The sequence below is a fragment of the Oryzias melastigma genome, linkage group LG18 (genome assembly GCF_002922805.2).
Source record: "Oryzias melastigma strain HK-1 linkage group LG18, ASM292280v2, whole genome shotgun sequence".
In the NCBI taxonomy this organism is placed as follows: domain Eukaryota; kingdom Metazoa; phylum Chordata; class Actinopteri; order Beloniformes; family Adrianichthyidae; genus Oryzias; species Oryzias melastigma.
In genome coordinates this window covers 1,523,767-1,524,974 of record NC_050529.1, presented here as the reverse complement: position 1 = coordinate 1,524,974, position 1,208 = coordinate 1,523,767, and positions in this window count along the sequence as shown.

The window sequence follows — 1,208 nt, the reverse complement described above, 5'->3', positions numbered from 1 at the left end:
CTGTCCATAAAGACTATGAACAGAACCGGTGATAAAGGGCAGCCCTGCCGGAGTCCAACATGCACCGGGAACAGGTCTGACTTACTTAGTGTTACAATAAAGTTTTGAATGAATTGAATTGTGCTTAGAAACAATAAAACTTTTAATAATATTCAGAATTATATAGAAGTTACAAACAGAAAATCTAAATAGAAGTTCAATATGACAGAAGTACCTGATGGTTTTTATTATAAATTTTCTTAAAGTGTAGTAAACTACTCTCATGAGTACCACTGAAGTAATACTTTAATGTAACTAACAGTACTTAGAGGGGTAAATCCCTCCTGTTTGCCCTCAGTCACCCTTTAATGAGGCTGGGGGTGCAGACTGGACCCCCACCCAGACGGGATGGAGGAGGAGGAGAACCTCCATCTGCTCCTCATTACTGCTCCACTTAGGAGTTTGACTGAGTGACAGCTCGTTTGACCACAAAGAAAAACCTCCTGAGGAGAGTTTAGAGATTTAATCCTGAAGAAAAATGTATTTTAAATAAAGGAAAACATATCAACTTTATCCTTCATGTACCAAAAGTATTTCCTATTTGGCAAAGTAATGAACTTTGAGGACACAAAAATCATCCGCTAACGATGAAAGGTGATAAAATCAACATAAATGAAGATTAAAGTGTCGTCTGCAAATGTGTTGAGTTTTCAGGAGGATTTAAAAACATTTGCAAACATCAAAGTAAACCATTTATGATTTTATGATGAACAAACTCTTATTAGAAAATGTTTGGATTGACGTAAGTATGAACTCTGACAACATGCCAACGACTGAAAGGCTTTAATAGCAAATGCTAACAGGGAAGCTAACCAACCAAAACAGATAATTTAATACAATGAATACAATAACGGGAGAAACATTTTTCAGCTTTTTGTCAGATTGTCCTTTACTGTAACTTAAAATGATTAGTTACTGGCATATTTAGTCTTTATCCGTGCAACAGATTCCCACTGCCAACTGGACATATATGGAGGTTTGGTTCGGGCCCCTCGGCGCCACTTTTTAACATTTTGGGTGTCCCCAACTCATAGTTTTTGACATGTTGGCTGTTTTCCATTAAATCATGGATCTCCAACCTCTGGGCTACAAACCGGTAACAGTCCACGGACCGCTTGGTACCGGGCCACAGATAGAGGACAAAAGGCATGAGGTATTCAGGGTCCCCA